The sequence below is a fragment of the Lolium rigidum genome, chromosome 7 (genome assembly GCF_022539505.1).
Source record: "Lolium rigidum isolate FL_2022 chromosome 7, APGP_CSIRO_Lrig_0.1, whole genome shotgun sequence".
In the NCBI taxonomy this organism is placed as follows: domain Eukaryota; kingdom Viridiplantae; phylum Streptophyta; class Magnoliopsida; order Poales; family Poaceae; genus Lolium; species Lolium rigidum.
The window spans coordinates 240705994-240722559 of record NC_061514.1 but is presented as its reverse complement, the minus strand read 5'-3'; the positions used below and the strand labels follow the sequence as shown (position 1 = coordinate 240722559).

General features: G+C 48.0%; 23 non-coding genes across 23 annotated transcripts; 8 read left to right on the top strand and 15 right to left on the bottom strand.

Annotated features, from left to right (window-relative positions):
- Positions 1–7: 7 nt before the first annotated feature.
- Positions 8–126, top strand: LOC124679695. The gene has a single exon (XR_006995161.1). It is a non-coding gene; the product is annotated as a 5S ribosomal RNA (ribosomal RNA).
- Positions 127–312: 186 nt separating this feature from the next.
- Positions 313–432, top strand: LOC124679599. The gene has a single exon (XR_006995072.1). It is a non-coding gene; the product is annotated as a 5S ribosomal RNA (ribosomal RNA).
- Positions 433–448: 16 nt separating this feature from the next.
- LOC124679682 lies at positions 449–567 on the top strand. Its single transcript, XR_006995150.1, has one exon. It is a non-coding gene; the product is annotated as a 5S ribosomal RNA (ribosomal RNA).
- A 175-nt stretch (positions 568–742) lies between these two features.
- LOC124679562 lies at positions 743–861 on the top strand. Its single transcript, XR_006995037.1, has one exon. It is a non-coding gene; the product is annotated as a 5S ribosomal RNA (ribosomal RNA).
- Positions 862–1049: 188 nt separating this feature from the next.
- Positions 1050–1168, top strand: LOC124679573. Its single transcript, XR_006995047.1, has one exon. It is a non-coding gene; the product is annotated as a 5S ribosomal RNA (ribosomal RNA).
- Positions 1169–1356: 188 nt separating this feature from the next.
- Positions 1357–1474, top strand: LOC124679659. The gene has a single exon (XR_006995129.1). It is a non-coding gene; the product is annotated as a 5S ribosomal RNA (ribosomal RNA).
- Positions 1475–1662: 188 nt separating this feature from the next.
- On the top strand, positions 1663–1781 carry LOC124680025. Its single transcript, XR_006995429.1, has one exon. It is a non-coding gene; the product is annotated as a 5S ribosomal RNA (ribosomal RNA).
- A 187-nt stretch (positions 1782–1968) lies between these two features.
- Positions 1969–2087, top strand: LOC124679757. The gene has a single exon (XR_006995220.1). It is a non-coding gene; the product is annotated as a 5S ribosomal RNA (ribosomal RNA).
- Positions 2088–12048: 9961 nt separating this feature from the next.
- On the bottom strand, positions 12049–12167 carry LOC124679670. The gene has a single exon (XR_006995139.1). It is a non-coding gene; the product is annotated as a 5S ribosomal RNA (ribosomal RNA).
- A 188-nt stretch (positions 12168–12355) lies between these two features.
- Positions 12356–12474, bottom strand: LOC124679545. The gene has a single exon (XR_006995021.1). It is a non-coding gene; the product is annotated as a 5S ribosomal RNA (ribosomal RNA).
- A 188-nt stretch (positions 12475–12662) lies between these two features.
- On the bottom strand, positions 12663–12780 carry LOC124679617. Its single transcript, XR_006995089.1, has one exon. It is a non-coding gene; the product is annotated as a 5S ribosomal RNA (ribosomal RNA).
- A 187-nt stretch (positions 12781–12967) lies between these two features.
- LOC124680020 lies at positions 12968–13086 on the bottom strand. The gene has a single exon (XR_006995425.1). It is a non-coding gene; the product is annotated as a 5S ribosomal RNA (ribosomal RNA).
- Positions 13087–13274: 188 nt separating this feature from the next.
- On the bottom strand, positions 13275–13393 carry LOC124679591. The gene has a single exon (XR_006995064.1). It is a non-coding gene; the product is annotated as a 5S ribosomal RNA (ribosomal RNA).
- Positions 13394–13580: 187 nt separating this feature from the next.
- On the bottom strand, positions 13581–13699 carry LOC124679658. Its single transcript, XR_006995128.1, has one exon. It is a non-coding gene; the product is annotated as a 5S ribosomal RNA (ribosomal RNA).
- A 188-nt stretch (positions 13700–13887) lies between these two features.
- On the bottom strand, positions 13888–14005 carry LOC124679616. The gene has a single exon (XR_006995088.1). It is a non-coding gene; the product is annotated as a 5S ribosomal RNA (ribosomal RNA).
- Positions 14006–14192: 187 nt separating this feature from the next.
- On the bottom strand, positions 14193–14312 carry LOC124679600. Its single transcript, XR_006995073.1, has one exon. It is a non-coding gene; the product is annotated as a 5S ribosomal RNA (ribosomal RNA).
- Positions 14313–14500: 188 nt separating this feature from the next.
- LOC124679721 lies at positions 14501–14617 on the bottom strand. Its single transcript, XR_006995186.1, has one exon. It is a non-coding gene; the product is annotated as a 5S ribosomal RNA (ribosomal RNA).
- Positions 14618–14805: 188 nt separating this feature from the next.
- On the bottom strand, positions 14806–14924 carry LOC124679612. The gene has a single exon (XR_006995084.1). It is a non-coding gene; the product is annotated as a 5S ribosomal RNA (ribosomal RNA).
- A 188-nt stretch (positions 14925–15112) lies between these two features.
- On the bottom strand, positions 15113–15236 carry LOC124679782. The gene has a single exon (XR_006995241.1). It is a non-coding gene; the product is annotated as a 5S ribosomal RNA (ribosomal RNA).
- Positions 15237–15430: 194 nt separating this feature from the next.
- LOC124679764 lies at positions 15431–15552 on the bottom strand. Its single transcript, XR_006995226.1, has one exon. It is a non-coding gene; the product is annotated as a 5S ribosomal RNA (ribosomal RNA).
- Positions 15553–15753: 201 nt separating this feature from the next.
- LOC124679623 lies at positions 15754–15872 on the bottom strand. The gene has a single exon (XR_006995095.1). It is a non-coding gene; the product is annotated as a 5S ribosomal RNA (ribosomal RNA).
- A 188-nt stretch (positions 15873–16060) lies between these two features.
- Positions 16061–16179, bottom strand: LOC124680015. Its single transcript, XR_006995421.1, has one exon. It is a non-coding gene; the product is annotated as a 5S ribosomal RNA (ribosomal RNA).
- Positions 16180–16367: 188 nt separating this feature from the next.
- Positions 16368–16485, bottom strand: LOC124679683. The gene has a single exon (XR_006995151.1). It is a non-coding gene; the product is annotated as a 5S ribosomal RNA (ribosomal RNA).
- Positions 16486–16566: the final 81 nt, after the last annotated feature.

Here is a 16566-nt window from a genome sequence, read left to right as displayed (position 1 = left end):
ACATGTCGGATGCGATCATACCAGCACTAAAGCACCGGATCCCATCAGAACTCCGAAGTTAAGCGTGCTTGGGCGAGAGTAGTACTAGGATGGGTGACCTCCTGGGAAGTCCTCGTGTTGCATCCCACCTTTTTGCGTCACGCGGCAACATTCATGGTGAAGTTAGGGCGATATTTTTGCGGGCACTCGTGCTCGGCTATAGGTGATGGGAAACGGCGGTGGGGATGGGAAAGCGGGATGTGCATGGTACAAAATAGGGGAGAGAAGGAGCGGGAGGGGCAAGCATAAGGGAAAATGAGTGCAGAACATGTCGGATGCGATCATACCAGGCACTAAAGCACCGGATCCCATCAGAACTCCGAAGTTAAGCGTGCTTGGGCGAGAGTAGTACTAGGATGGGTGACCTCCTGGGAAGTCCTCGTGTTGCATCCCTCCTTTTTGCGTCATCGGATGCGATCATACCAGCACTAAAGCACCGGATCCCATCAGAACTCCGAAGTTAAGCGTGCTTGGGCGAGAGTAGTACTAGGATGGGTGACCTCCTGGGAAGTCCTCGTGTTGCATCCCTCCTTTTTGCGTCACGCGGCAACATTCATCGATATTTTTTTGCGGGCACTCGTGCTCGGCTATAGGTGATGGGAAACGGCGGTGGGGATGGGAAAGCGGGATGTGCATGGTACAAAATAGGGGAGAGAAGGAGCGGGAGGGGCAAGCATAAGGGAAAATAAGTGCAAAACATGTCGGATGTGATCATACCAGCACTAAAGCACCGGATCCCATCAGAACTCCGAAGTTAAGCGTGCTTGGGCGAGAGTAGTACTAGGATGGGTGACCTCCTGGGAAGTCCTTGTGTTGCATCCCTCCTTTTTGCGTCACGCGGCAACATTCATCGTGAAGTTAGGGCGATATTTTTTTGCGGGCACTCGTGCTCGGCTATAGGTGATGGGAAACGGCGGTGGGGATGGGAAAGCGGGATGTGCATGGTACAAAATAGGGGAGAGAAGGAGCGGGAGGGGCAAGCATAAGGGAAAATGAGTGCGGAACATGTCGGATGCGATCATACCGGCACTAAAGCACCGGATCCCATCGGAACTCCGAAGTTAAGCGTGCTTGGGCGAGAGTAGTACTAGGATGGGTGACCTCCCGGGAAGTCCTCGTGTTGCATCCCTCCTTTTTGCGTCACGCGGCAACATTCATGGTGAAGTTAGGGCGATATTTTTTTGCGGGCACTCGTGCTCGGCTATAGGTGATGGGAAACGGCGGTGGGGATGGGAAAGCGGGATGTGCATGGTACAAAATAGGGGAGAGAAGGAGCGGGAGGGGCAAGCATAAGGGAAAATGAGTGCGGAACATGTCGGATGCGATCATACCAGCACTAAAGCACCGGATCCCATCGAACTCCGAAGTTAAGCGTGCTTGGGCGAGAGTAGTACTAGGATGGGTGACCTCCCGGGAAGTCCTCGTGTTGCATCCCTCCTTTTTGCGTCACGCGGCAACATTCATGGTGAAGTTAGGGCGATATTTTTTTGCGGGCACTCGTGCTCGGCTATAGGTGATGGGAAACGGCGGTGGGGATGGGAAAGCGGGATGTGCAAGGTACAAAATAGGGGAGAGAAGGAGCGGGAGGGGCAAGCATAAGGGAAAATGAGTGCAGAACATGTCGGATGCGATCATACCAGCACTAAAGCACCGGATCCCATCGGAACTCCGAAGTTAAGCGTGCTTGGGCGAGAGTAGTACTAGGATGGGTGACCTCCTGGGAAGTCCTCGTGTTGCATCCCTCCTTTTTGCGTCACGCGGCAACATTCATGGTGAAGTTAGGGCGATATTTTTTGCGGGCACTCGTGCTCGGCTATAGGTGATGGGAAACGGCGGTGGGGATGGGAAAGCGGGATGTGCATGGTACAAAATAGGGGAGAGAAGGAGCGGGAGGGGCAAGCATAAGGGAAAATGAGTGCAGAACATGTCGGATGCGATCATACCAGCACTAAAGCACCGGATCCCATCAGAACTCCGAAGTTAAGCGTGCTTGGGTGAGAGTAGTACTAGGATGGGTGACCTCCTGGGAAGTCCTCGTGATGCCGTGCGAGGCTGTATCATAGGAAGGGTCAAGAGAGGGAAGGGTGGTTGGGAACGCCGATGCCATTCATGGCCGGGGTGACCACGTCCATGGCAAGCTCGGGCAGGACGATGTAGAGGGTTGCAGCTGGTTTTTCTTGGCGGGCAATGGTTCCAGGATTCGAGGGAGAGATGCTAGACATGGCTAGGGTGCAGGAGTGCAGGTATAGGATCCTTTGTCCAAAGTCTATGCCATTCAATGGCATTGGGAAGGAGGAGAAGAGGAAAGGTAGTGGAGTGGTCTATGGCTCATCTAGGGGAGCCAGGTAGGGGTGCAGGTCGTGGGTTTCCAAGGAGGAGTAAGATAGGAGGGAGAGAGAGGTGGAGAGAGATGGTGCATGGCATGGCCGGCTCATATTTTGCCAAAATGGACAATACATGAGGGTTGGGTTGTAGTGTTAAAGATGGTTAGGCTACTAATTGAATTTTAGAAAATATTTGAGTATTCTTTGAAAATGGGGATGGATATAGAGATTAGGGCCCATGATGATCATGGTGGCACATGGTTCTATCTTGTTTTAGACAAGATGAAGATAGCAAGGAGGGTAACTTGAGAGGGGTGTTTGATGTAGGAAGATGCTTCTTAAATTTGAAAATTAAACAAGAGGGAAGGAAGAATTGGTATAAATACCATAAACTAACATTTTGTTAAAATAAAGTGAAACGATTTTTATAGAAATATTTTTGGGTTGAATAGGGATGGTATGAAGTACCACCCACCTTTCCTAAGTTATTTGGGAAAATAATTGGAAAAGCTTTGCTAAAACTAGAAATAGTTATATGGTCAAAATAGAGAAGAACCTTAATAGGATTTTTGGTAATAAAATGTTTTGGGAGAAGTGATCTCAAGGGTAGAGGGTGACCACATAATGTAGCCACCATCTTCTCTCTTGGTTTTGTGGAGATTAGACATGGGATAAAAAAAACAAGAGGTAAAACGGGATGAATTGATCTAGTGCTGAATTAGTGGATAGGGTGCAAGATCAGGTGAAAAATAAGAATTGTGGGGGTAGATGAGGACATGCAAGACGTGGGAGTTGTAGAGGGTGTTGCATAGATGAGATCTATGCATTGAGGTCATCAATAACAGTTGTGGGTGCTTAAGAATCAACTGCTAAAGTTGGAACATTTTAAGCCTGCCAAAACAGATTGTTGACTTGGCCACAAAACAGGCAAGGATAATTGAGTAAAAGAGAGATTTGGTTAAAGGCAAGGACATGGCTGGGAAGTGCTCATGGCAAGGTATAGTTAAGACAAGATGCATTGCCTTAGATGGCAAGAGGTAGCTTAATCCAGGGGCTCCAAAATGGAACCTGATAACAGTTTTAGGACTTAGCCAAATTTGTGAGGTCCTAGGGTTTGTGACTAGGAGAAGGGAGAATGATATATATTAGGAGTGGATGATCTTCAAACTTGAATAGAAGATAGGGTGAGCTAAAGTGCATTACGAGAGATGATCCCAAGATAGGTCCATTTAGGGTTCCATAGATGGAAAAGTTTTAGTTAATGTGTTGCTATATGGTTTTCACCTAGGAGTTTTATGTGGTGGAGTAACTCAAGACTATCTAACTCAACCAACAGACGAAGGCAAATTCATCTACAAGCAAAACAAGCAATTCATATTAACAAGCAGATCAAGGCAATTCATCTAATTAGTCTTATAGAAAAAGTTTTTGTTCCCCCTAATTTTTGCACTAAGGACAACTAAACATGGTTGCAAAAGTTGGGGTGTGACAGATCTTCCACCCTTAAAATAATCTCGTCCCGAGATTACTGGGTGTAGAACTAGAGGGGTTGTAAAGTGTAACTAAAGTTAGACTCCATTCTTCTGTCGGCGTGCCGTTGTTGAGAGGGTCGCAACTACATCTTCTGAGAGACATGATGGATTCCTGCCGATGGCGAGCTTCATGAAGAGGTTGACTACTCCCTGCAGATGTTAGCCTTGTAGCTTCTTAACGACCCTAGTGGAGCTCACGACTTCGGAAATTTAGTGCACTCAATGGTGCCTTAGGAGGGTTGAAAAATATTTAGAGTTAGCTTAAATTTAGTGGAAGACAAAGTCTTCCACCCTTAAAATTGTTCATCGGGGAGGGGCGTTAAAAACTGTAAGCTTCAGCCACGGGTCTTGTCGGGCGCTCCTTGGAGAAGTCACCAGTCTCGCGTCTTGAGGCGAACATCTTCAGAGGGCGTTGTGTAGTCCACGGCTTCGAGAGGAGCTAGTGCAATCCCACGTTTCCAATGTTGTTTTTGAAAGATTTAAAATTTGAGGGTTAGCTCCAACTTTTAGGGGAAGACAAAGTCTTCCACCCTTAAGATTTTTCATCGGGCCTTCGGAAAAACTCAGAGCGTCTGCCTTGCGGTCCTGTCGGGCTTCTGAAGAAGTCATCGATCTTCCTTGTTCAGTTGAAGAATCTTCGAGGGCGATGTGCAGACCACAACTTCAAGAGGCACTCACGTGTTAACTAAACCATATGGGATGCGCGGCGAGTTAGTAAGTTGATGAAACACCTAGTTGGTATCCATATGAAACAGCAACAGAGGTCGTCGAAGACAATCTTCAGCTTGCGGGTTGGTGCTGACTTACAACAGTTGGTGAGCGGTAAGTTGCACCTAGTCTTGAGTTCTGGAGGTATCTTCCGAAGTCTTCACTTGATGAGGACCAGATGAACCATGTGATGTAGCTCGGCTTTGACGCTATTGTCCTCTCAGCTTGTTAGACAGTGTTTTAGAGGGTGGTCTCAAGAAGATATCCTCGGGGTTAGCGCGATTATGCTTCAAGGTTAGACAAAGTTAGTATGGCTTCTTGCAGAGGTAGAGTCACTTTTGAAGGTAGGGGCTTCTGCTTCATTGGCGTAGTAGAGATGCTTCAGCTGGTCTTCAAAGTAGTCAGCGTAGATAGCCGTTTGGGTTAGATTATTATTTTTTTTTTTTTTGGAGGGGGGGGGGTTGAGAAACGACTATTAACGAGGTTAGAGTTAGAGCCTGTCCTTAGCTTATCCAGTAACTAGCAGTTAGTATTGTAGCGATAAGGTGGATGAAGGTGAAAACATCTTAGGGAGGCTTCCTATGCTGAGTTATCACACTAAGAGTGTTTTTAAGACCTAAAGAACAAGACAATCATACACACAACAAACGGATAAAAACACTCAAGGCAGCTCACGAGGAAACTACAAGCAATCAACAAACCAGCCATGGCACTCTAAGTATCTAGGGATACCTAACACGTGGGGGTATCTCAATCGAAGCAATTGAGGGTGTCCTATCCATCCTATAGGTTTGGAGCTGGTCACATATGTTGGCGTCTTCATCTTGTTGACATTGTCTTCAACAAGGATTTTTGAAGCAGTTGGTGGTGAAGCAGGCCTGGTGTTGAGTTGTTGATGTTGAAATAGAGGCGAAAACTGCGTAGACTTCTGGTGTCAATATCTCTGGAACGTGAGGTCTTCAGAGGATTATGTGCTAAAGAGCTCCGTAGACGGCAACTTCTCGTGACGAACCTAAAAATTACTAGTCAAGAAATTGAGGACTTGATCCTTGACGACTGCAAAAGCGCGAGTCCAAAGAGGAACAAGGTCAGCTCCTTGACAGGCTTTGGCGACAACCAAAGACATGATCTAATTATCTCTTTATATGCATGACTAAGTCGGCATCCAATCTTCAATAGCTGCTGGTGGAGATACATAAGTCCTCTTTAAGGTATTGATCCATCTTTGAGTTCGAGTCTCCGGTCTGAGTTGGGGACATCGTCCAATATGTAGGTTTGAAGTGGATGAGATAATAGAGTAAGAATTTTCAAACCCTTTTTTATAAAGCGGAGAGATAAGAATTTAGAAGTTTCGAAGAGATGGGAGGAGTAGAAGCTATGCTTCCGACTAAAGAAAGAATTTGTTTCGTAAATAGTTTTTCCCAAGTATTTGTTTCCTAACTAACGTCCATGCTAACTAAGGTCTCCTACAGTCAGGATAGCTCTGATACCAGCTCTATGGGGACCCCGGACTAGCTGTCCGAAATACCCTGTTATGTATACAGTTCACGATCCCATGATCAGTGCGTCGTGAACACATAACCGAACTGATATCAAATTACACCATCCATTACAAAGCGGAATAAGAAAATTACAATAAGGTCTCATGACCATTACTTACATAATAGCCCCGAAGGGCCTAACTAATCATCAGAGTAGCAGAATCACTTCAGCAGCGTAGAGCCCAAGTCATCTGCCTTAACCCTACAGGCAACTGACTGGGAAGACGTTCCTAGCTCGCATAGACGTCGTCAACTCCTTCTTCACCTGTCGAAGTCCTCCAGGTCTGGCCAAGTAAATAGCCAGGGACAAAGCCGTGAGTACATTTGAATTGTACTCGCAAACCATCAAGAAGGTGATAACAATTCTAACTAAAGAAGACAAGAGAGGAAGAATAGTTTCTCTGGTGGATATAGCATGTGAAAGAGAATCAGTTCCTCTTGTGGATATAGCATGTGAAAGAGAATCAGTTTCTCTTGTGGATATAGCATCCCACATCACAGTTGAAGGGGACACTAAGAAAGTCCTATGACGTCTCTATATCTTTGTTAAAGCAGAGTTCCTCTACATGAAACACTAGGAAGGGTCACCCTCTTTTGTTTCATTTTCCTCGACCATCTCCACATGGTCGGCACACCATCTTTCCCGTACCCTTCCGGTACTTCCAACACACATTTCCTTTGGAAATCATTTTCCAAACCAAAACTCGACACAGCTCTGTAACGGCCATCCCAACCGTCCATGACCGCGGACGCGGCTATTCGAATAGTTTTGACTCTGCAGAGTTTGCACACTTTCACCACAACTATCCGGATACCTATCGTGTGGGCATCATCCCCGCATAACGACATATGCCACTACGGATACCCGGACATAACCTTTCGCCCATTCGACTTAACACGAGGTCCTACCCTATGGAGTATGTACCTCCCCGGCACCGTGGCAGCTCACCTCCTCTAGAGCGTGGCTCCACCGCCAAGCCAGGAGACCCATAGTGTCTTCCGGACGGGTCAGCCCCGAAGGCCTCCCGTTATACTATTGTCCCAACCATGACAACCCGGACTCGGGGGTAACCGTACCCTTGTATAGTTGTGCGGTGCCTCATGCTAAGAAGAACAAACGTCAAGTTAAGCCCCGTGCCCACGTTGGAGTAGCTATGGTTGCGCTGTTTAGTTGTTCCGGGCGAATACAAAGAACCATGTGTCGTTTTTCTCAAGACCCAAGTCACACACACATTCCTTTTCTCAATCATCTTTGACAAGATCCTTTTTGCCTTCATAAACCATACACTTGGGTAAGGTTATCTCACCCAAGGTTTTTCAGAAAACATTTACAACAAGGTAAACCTTGAGGGGTTCCCAACCTAAAGTTTTATGTAGGAGCTAAGATATAACAATGGCATGATACTAGCCGTCATACCTCTAAGGAGATGATAATTGAGGTGTCAAGGGGATCATACATGCTTAGGATAAGCACACATGGGGACAATCATAAGTAGGAGGATTCGACAAGGGGTCATGATGTTGATCATCATACCACTAAGAAGATGGTAAAATAGGTGGTCAAGGGGGCATACATGCTCGGGGTAAGCATGCATAACAACAACAAGGAGTTCAACATACTCGAGAGTAAGTATGCATAACATCAACAAGGGGAAATGATGCTAACCATCATACCTCTAAGTGGTGCAAGAAGGGTGTCAAGAGGTCGACACACACAAGATAAGTGGGCGTACCCATCACACTTAGAGGGGTACACCAAGATCGTGATGTTGACCACCACTTCCCTAAAGGGGATGGTAGGTGAGGTGTCAAAGAGAATTCAACATGCTCACGGTGAGCATGCTCCAACAACAAAAGTAGAAAACACACAAGATAGATCGAGAGACAATAATAATAACAAAGTAACCACAATATGTGATTCAAAATTCAGAGATCAAGAGATGGCTTGCCTTGGCTTATTTGTCCCTGGACTTCTTCAACTTCATCAATATGAGAATCCCGTCAATATAAAAAAAAATCCTTGCCCGAACCACTTCTTCTTCTTCTCCGGAATTGTTCGCATCTATCGTCGGAAAATATAAAAGGAACACAATAAATCACATGGTAACAACACAACAATCAACAATGAACAATCAATAGCTAAGCACTCTATTAAGGGCTAACATACAAAAGGGCTTATAGTGATTTCAAAACAACTTTTCAAAAGAAAACCCCTTTATTTTACTTAATAAAAGTATGAGAGCCTCACAAAGTAGCAATTGCTTCTCCGGTTATCACCATGGCATAATTTAAATATCCCCTGGTAGATAACACCAAAAAGAATACAAGTGCAATGCTTTGGCCTCATAAAACATTTTTGGAAAAGCAAGACATCATTTTCCTATTGTATTTTGCTTACAAAACACTATACTAAAAATAGGAAGTAACCAAGGTACTACTCCTTTTGAATTCTTAAGCAAAACAATAACACTTGGTTTAAGTTGAAAAAGGTTTTGTTTTCCAAAAATAAAACATAGGTTGACCATTTTTTTTAAACAAAATGATGGCAAGGGTTTTGAATAATTCAAAAAGATTTTAATTCTAAAATTGCATGTGACACACACACACTTGTAAACAGAGACATATTTTCATAAACAGAGACTATTAGTATTTTTCCAAAATGGACAGTAACAAAACAAGATTAGCACAATTGGATTCATTCAAAAATATTAATCCTACAATTTTAGGAATTTGAAATACTAATCAGAATACAGTGATCATGTTTAATTCATTAAAAATTGTACAAAAATCATAAAAATACAAGGTCAGTGGCATTGGAAGGGTATTTAAATTTGTGAACTAATGCAATTAGTTTCACTCGATTCGGATTAGTAGATCTCTAGATATTCACAAAATAGTGTTACTGGTTTCTATCCAATTTTAACAGCAAATTTCAAAAATTAAAGTGGGCGGGAAGCTGACTGGGCTGCGCGGAATTTGAAAAGTGGGCCGGCCCAGCAGCGATACCGGTTGGGGGAGGGAAGAAAAAAGAAAAGAAAAAAGAAAAGGGCCCCGGGTGGGCCAGGCCTGCATGGCTGACGTGGCTAAGTGGCCATGCAGCGCTCGGGCGCGTCTCCCTCCTCGCGATCACGCGCGCGGGCGGACAGAAGAAAAAAAAGGCAGGGGCGGGGCGGAGGCTCACCTGAGCACGGCGGTGCTCGGCGGCGGAGCTGGGCAGGGTGGTGGCGCGCCGAGGCCGCCCAGGGGCGCGTCCAGGTGCGCCCGGACCTCCTGCAGCGGCTCCCCGACGCAGGTCTGGCCGGTTTCCTCCCCGGCATCTCCCTTGGGCCGGCGACGACGGTGGCCGCTTCCGGCGGACCTGGTCAGCGAAAAAGGGTGACTTTAGGGCTGCTGAATAAGGTGAGCAGGTTAAGGAAGAGAGGGAGGGAGAAGGGCGTCGGGGGCGAGCTCCACCGTCTCGCCACCCTCACGGTGATCATGCCGGTGTCTCTTCCTCCGGCGAGCAGCAGCGAGGAAAAGCTCCAGCACGTCTAGAGGAGCGCTGGGAGGGGGAAGTAAGAGGAGTGGCGTCCAGATAGGAGTTGCAGGGGCGGAGAGGGGGATTTTATAGGTCGAGTACGGTGTATGGTGGACATGGTGCACATGGTTGTGGGCACACGCGGGTGAGCGCGAATGGACAGCTGGGTGGTGGCATCATGAATGGCATCCAGAGTAGATTCTCGTGCAGCTGAGAACGAGGAGAAAGGTAGGCCGAGTCTCCCAACCCGAGGTGGTCATTGCGCGGGCCTCAAGGTGTTCGATGGCTAGTTCTTGATGGAGAAGGTAGCTAGGGTGGGGTCTATGGTACCAGATAGGTCATAATGTGATGCCGTGCGAGGCTGTAACATAGGAAGGGTCAAGAGAGGGAAGGGTGGTTGGGAACGCCGATGCCATTCATGGCCGGGGTGACCACGTCCATGGCAAGCTCGGGCAGGACGATGTAGAGGGTTGCAGCTGGTTTTTCTTGGTGGGCAATGGTTCCAGGATTCGAGGGAGAGATGCTAGACATGGCTAGGGTGCAGGAGTGCAGGTATAGGATCCTTTGTCCAAAGTCTATGCCATTCAATGGCATTGGGAAGGAGGAGAAGAGGAAAGGTGGTGGAGTGGTCTATGGCTCATCTAGGGGAGCCAGGTAGGGGTGCAGGTCGTGGGTTTCCAAGGAGGAGTAAGATAGGAGGGAGAGAGAGGTGGAGAGAGATGGTGCATGGCATGGCCGGCTCATATTTTGCCAAAATGGACAATACATGAGGGTTGGGTGGTAGTGTTAAAGATGGTTAGGCTACTAATTGAATTTTAGAAAATATTTGAGTATTCTTTGAAAATGGGGATGGATATAGAGATTAGGGCCCATGATGATCATGGTGGCACATGGTTCTATCTTGTTTTAGACAAGATGAAGATAGCAAGGAGGGTAACTTGAGAGGGGTGTTTGATGTAGGAAGATGCTTCTTAAATTTGAAAATTAAACAAGAGGGAAGGAAGAATTGGTATAAATACCATAAACTAACATTTTGTTAAAATAAAGTGAAACGATTTTTATAGAAATATTTTTGGGTTGAATAGGGATGGTATGAAGTACCACCCACCTTTCCGAAGTTATTTGGGAAAATAATTGGAAAAGCTTTGCTAAAACTAGAAATAGTTATGTGGTCAAAATAGAGAAGAACCTTAATAGGATTTTTGGTAATAAAATGTTTTGGGAGAAGTGATCTCAAGGGTAGAGGGTGACCACATAATGTAGCCACCATCTTCTCTCTTGGTTTTGTGGAGATTAGACATGGGATAAAAAAAACAAGAGGTAAAACGGGATGAATTGATCTAGTGCTGAATTAGTGGATAGGGTGCAAGATCAGGTGAAAAATAAGAATTGTGGGGGTAGATGAGGACATGCAAGACGTGGGAGTTGTAGAGGGTGTTGCATAGATGAGATCTATGCATTGAGGTCATCAATAACAGTTGTGGGTGCTTAAGAAACAACTGCCAAAGTTGGAACATTTTAAGCCTGCCAAAACAGATTGTTGACTTGGCCACAAAACAGGCAAGGATAATTGAGTAAAAGAGAGATTTGGTTAAAGGCAAGGACATGGCTGGGAAGTGCTCATGGCAAGGTAGAGTTAAGACAAGATGCATTGCCTTAGATGGCAAGAGGTAGCTTAATCCAAGGGCTCCAAAATGGAACCTGATAACAGTTTTAGGACTTAGCCAAATTTGTGAGGTCCTAGGGTTTGTGACTAGGAGAAGGGAGAATGATATATATTAGGAGTGGATGATCTTCAAACTTGAATAGAAGATAGGGTGAGCTAAAGTGCATTACAGAGATGATCCCAAGATAGGTCCATTTAGGGTTCCATAGATGGAAAAGTTTTAGTTAATGTGTTGCTATATGGTTTTCACCTAGGAGTTTTATGTGGTGGAGTAACTCAAGACTATCTAACTCAACCAACAGATGAAGGCAAATTCATCTACAAGCAAAACAAGCAATTCATATTAACAAGCAGATCAAGGCAATTCATCTAATTAGTCTTATAGAAAAAGTTTTTGTTCCCCCTAATTTTTGCACTAAGGACAACTAAACATGGTTGCAAAAGTTGGGGTGTGACAACTACTCTCGCCCAAGCACGCTTAACTTCGGAGTTCTGATGGGATCCGGTGCTTTAGTGCTGGTATGACCGCATCCGATATGTTCTGCACTCATTTTCCCTTATGCTTGCCCCTCCCGCTCCTTCTCTCCCCTATTTTGTACCATGCACATCCCGCTTTCCCATCCCCACCGCCGTTTCCCATTAGCTATAGCCGAGCACGAGTGCCCGCAAAAAAATATCGCCCTAACTTCACCATGAATGTTGCCACGTGACGCAAAAAGGAGGGATGCAACACGAGGACTTCCCAGGAGGTCACCCATCCTAGTACTACTCTCGCCCAAGCACGCTTAACTTCGGAGTTCTGATGGGATCCGGTGCTTTAGTGCTGGTATGATCGCATCCGACATGTTCTCCACTCATTTTCCCCTATGCTTGCCCCTCCCGCTCCTTCTCTCCCCTATTTTGTACCATGCACATCCCGCTTTCCCATCCCCACCGCCGTTTCCCATCACCTATAGCCGAGCACGAGTGCCCGCAATAAAATATCGCGCTAACTTCACCATGAATGTTGCCACGTGACGCAAAAAGGAGGGATGCAACACGAGGACTTCACAGGAGGTCACCCATCCTAGTACTACTCTCGCCCAAGCACGCTTAACTTCGGAGTTCTGATGGGATCCGGTGCTTTAGTGCTGGTATGATCGCATCCGACATGTTCTGCACTCATTTTCCCTTATGCTTGCCCCTCCCGCTCCTTCTCTCCCCTATTTTGTACCATGCACATCCCGCTTTCCCATCCCCACCGCCGTTTCCCATCACCTATAGCCGAGCACGAGTGCCCGCAAAAAAATATCGCCCTAACTTCACCATGAATGTTGCCACGTGACGCAAAAAGGAGGGATGCAACACGAGGACTTCCCAGGAGGTCACCCATCCTAGTACTACTCTCGCCCAAGCACGCTTAACTTCGGAGTTCGATGGGATCCGGTGCTTTAGTGCTGGTATGATCGCATCCGACATGTTCTGCACTCATTTTCCCTTATGCTTGCCCCTCCCGCTCCTTCTCTCCCCTATTTTGTACCATGCACATCCCGCTTTCCCATCCCCACCGCCGTTTCCCATCACCTATAGCCGAGCACGAGTGCCCGCAAAAAATATCGCCCTAACTTCACCATGAATGTTGCCGCGTGACGCAAAAAGGAGGGATGCAACACGAGGACTTCCCAGGAGGTCACCCATCCTAGTACTACTCTCGCCCAAGCACGCTTAACTTCGGAGTTCCGATGGGATCCGGTGCTTTAGTGCTGGTATGATCGCATCCGACATGTTCTGCACTCATTTTCCCCTATGCTTGCCCCTCCCGCTCCTTCTCTCCCCTATTTTGTACCATGCACATCCCGCTTTCCCATCCCCACCGCCGTTTCCCATCACCTATAGCCGAGCACGAGTGCCCGCAAAAAAATATCGCCCTAACTTCACCATGAATGTTGCCACGTGACGCAAAAAGGAGGGATGCAACACGAGGACTTCCCAGGAGGTCACCCATCCTAGTACTACTCTCGCCCAAGCACGCTTAACTTCGGAGTTCTGATGGGATCCGGTGCTTTAGTGTTGGTATGATCGCATCCGACATGTTCTGCACTCATTTTCCCTTATGCTTGCCCCTCCCGCTCCTTCTCTCCCCTATTTTGTACCATGCACATCCCGCTTTCCCATCCCCACCGCCGTTTCCCATCACCTATAGCCGAGCACGAGTGCCCGCAAAAAATATCGCCCTAACTTCACCATGAATGTTGCCACGTGACGCAAAAAGGAGGGATGCAACACGAGGACTTCCCAGGAGGTCACCCATCCTAGTACTACTCTCGCCCAAGCACGCTTAACTTCGGAGTTCTGATGGGATCCGGTGCTTTAGTGCTGGTATGATCGCATCCGACATGTTATGCACTCATTTTCCCTTATGCTTGCCCCTCCCGCTCCTTCTCTCCCCTATTTTGTACCATGCACATCCCGCTTTCCCATCCCCACCGCCGTTTCCCATCACCTATAGCCGAGCACGAGTGCCCGCAAAAAAATATCGCCCTAACTTCACCATGAATGTTGCCGCGTGACGCAAAAAGGAGGGATGCAACACGAGGACTTCCCAGGAGGTCACCCATCCTAGTACTACTCTCGCCCAAGCACGCTTAACTTCGGAGTTCGATGGGATCCGGTGCTTTAGTGCTGGTATGATCGCATCCGACATGTTCTGCACTCATTTTCCCTTATGCTTGCCCCTCCCGCTCCTTCTCTCCCCTATTTTGTACCATGCACATCCCGCTTTCCCATCCCCACCGCCGTTTCCCATCACCTATAGCCGAGCACGAGTGCCCGCAAAAAATATCGCCCTAACTTCACCATGAATGTTGCCGCGTGACGCAAAAAGGAGGGATGCAACACGAGGACTTCCCAGGAGGTCACCCATCCTAGTACTACTCTCGCCCAAGCACGCTTAACTTCGGAGTTCTGATGGGATCCGGTGCTTTAGTGCTTGGTATGATCGCATCCGACATGTTCTGCACTCATTTTCCCTTATGCTTGCCCCTCCCGCTCCTTCTCTCCCCTATTTTGTACCATGCACATCCCGCTTTCCCATCCCCACCGCCGTTTCCCATCACCTATAGCCGAGCACGAGTGCCCGCAAAAAAATATCGCCCTAACTTCACCATGAATGTTGCCGCGTGACGCAAAAAGGAGGGATGCAACACGAGGACTTCCCGGAGGTCACCCATCCTAGTACTACTCTCGCCCAAGCACGCTTAACTTCGGAGTTCGATGGGATCCGGTGCTTTAGTGCTGGTATGATCGCATCCGACATGTTCCGCACTCATTTTCCCTTATGCTTGCCCCTCCCGCTCCTTCTCTCCCCTATTTTGTACCATGCACATCCCGCTTTCCCATCCCCACCGCCGTTTCCCATCACCTATAGCCGAGCACGAGTGCCCGCAAAAAAATATCGCCCTAACTTCACCATGAATGTTGCCGCGTGACGCAAAAAGGAGGGATGCAACACGAGGACTTCCGCGGAGGTCACCCATCCTAGTACTACTCTCGCCCAAGCACGCTTAACTTCGGAGTTCTGATGGGATCCGGTGCTTTAGTGCTGGTATGATCGCATCCGACATGTTCTGCACTCATTTTCCCTTATGCTTGCCCCTCCCGCTCCTTCTCTCCCCTATTTTGTACCATGCACATCCCGCTTTCCCATCCCCACCGCCGTTTCCCATCACCTATAGCCGAGCACGAGTGCCCGCAAAAAAATATCGCCCTAACTTCACCATGAATGTTGCCGCGTGACGCAAAAAGGAGGGATGCAACACGAGGACTTCCCAGGAGGTCACCCATCCTAGTACTACTCTCGCCCAAGCACGCTTAACTTCGGAGTTCGAGTGGGATCCGGCGTGACTCTAGTGCTCGGGTATGATCGCATCAGACATGTTCTGCACTCATTTTCCCTTATGCTTGCCCCTCCCGCTCCTTCTCTCCCCTATTTTGTACCATGCACATCCCGCTTTCCCATCCCCACACCGCCGTTTCCCATCACCTATAGCCGAGCACGAGTGCCCGCAAAAAAATATCGCCCTAACTTCACCATGAATGTTGCGCCGCGTGACCGCCAAAAAGGAGGGATGCAACACGAGGACTTCCCGGGAGGTCACCCATCCTAGTACTACTCTCGCCCAAGCACGCTTAACTCTCGGAGTTCACGATGGGATCCGGTGCTTTAGTGCGTGGTATGATCGCATCACGAACATGTTGCTGCACTCATTTTCCGCTTATGCTTGCCGCCTCCGCGCTCCATCTCTCCCCTATTGTTGTGCCATGCACATCCCGCTTTCCCATCCCCAGCGCGCCGTTTCCCATCACCTATGAGCCAGAGCACGAGTGCCCGCGAAAAAGTATCGCCCTAACTTCACGCATGAATGTTGCCGCGTGACGCATAAAAGGAGGGATGCAACACGAGGACTTCCCGGGAGGTCACCCATCCTAGTACTACTCTCGCCCAAGCACGCTTAACTTCGGAGTTCTGATGGGATCCGGTGCTTTAGTGCTCGTATGATCGCATCCGACATGTTCTGCACTCATTTTCCCTTATGCTTGCCCCTCCCGCTCCTTCTCTCCCCTATTTTGTACCATGCACATCCCGCTTTCCCATCCCCACCGCCGTTTCCCATCACCTATAGCCGAGCACGAGTGCCCGCAAAAAAATATCGCCCTAACTTCACCATGAATGTTGCCGCGTGACGCAAAAAGGAGGGATGCAACACGAGGACTTCCCAGGAGGTCACCCATCCTAGTACTACTCTCGCCCAAGCACGCTTAACTTCGGAGTTCCGATGGGATCCGGTGCTTTAGTGCTGGTATGATCGCATCCGACATGTTCCGCACTCATTTTCCCTTATGCTTGCCCCTCCCGCTCCTTCTCTCCCCTATTTTGTACCATGCACATCCCGCTTTCCCATCCCCACCGCCGTTTCCCATCACCTATAGCCGAGCACGAGTGCCCGCAAAAAAATATCGCCCTAACTTCACCATGAATGTTGCCGCGTGACGCAAAAAGGAGGGATGCAACACGAGGACTTCCCGGAGGTCACCCATCCTAGTACTACTCTCGCCCAAGCACGCTTAACTTCGGAGTTCCGATGGGATCCGGTGCTTTAGTGCTGGTATGATCGCATCCGACATGTTCCGCACTCATTTTCCCTTATGCTTGCCCCTCCCGCTCCTTCTCTCCCCTATTTTGTACCATGCACATCCCGCT